At 38.4% G+C, this 588-nt stretch overlaps 1 protein-coding gene across 3 annotated transcripts in view; it reads left to right on the top strand.

The window, feature by feature from the left end:
- The window catches only part of LOC106871401 (homeobox protein HMX3-like), a 91,015-nt gene that overhangs the window by 66,146 nt on the left and 24,281 nt on the right, over nt 1-588 (top strand). The window lies entirely within an intron of this gene.

Raw genomic sequence — 588 nt, 5'->3', positions numbered from 1 at the left:
TATATATATATATATATATATATATATGTTGTATATATACGTTACTTTTAATTTTGTACTGTTTCTCAGTGTTTGTGTGTGCCTTTGTGCGTTTGTGTGTATATGTGTATATATGCTTGTGGGAGGGGGGAATCTATTCCTCGGCATACACAATGGAACAATGCAAAAAAGGGAGCAAAACCAACAACGCCTGTAACTCCCTTGCAACAGCAACATCCCTGCCTACAACAACTACTACAACTACTGCTACCGTTACTGCTTCTAGCACCACGACTACTACTACTACTACTACTACTACTACTACTACTACCACTACTACTAACCTACATTGTTGCTAAGTTTCTATAAATTGTATAAAGCATTCACAATGTTGTTACTGTTTAGATCCAGAAAATCCTACATCTAGGAGACCTACAATATTAAAAGCATTACAACCGTGGCCACTGCGTTTGAGTTAACTCAGGACTGATGCTCTATAATAAGTCCATGTTCTTTTTCTGAGTCTGTTTTCTTCGTACGTGTATGTGCGTGTGTGTGTGTATGGGTGTGGATGTGTGTGTGTGTGTGTGTGTGTGTGTGTGTGTGTGT

This window comes from Octopus bimaculoides, chromosome 22 (genome assembly GCF_001194135.2).
Source record: "Octopus bimaculoides isolate UCB-OBI-ISO-001 chromosome 22, ASM119413v2, whole genome shotgun sequence".
NCBI classification, from domain to species: Eukaryota; Metazoa; Mollusca; class Cephalopoda; order Octopoda; family Octopodidae; genus Octopus; species Octopus bimaculoides.
The sequence above is the reverse complement of the archived record's forward strand: the minus strand, read 5'-3'. Positions and strand labels throughout refer to the sequence as shown.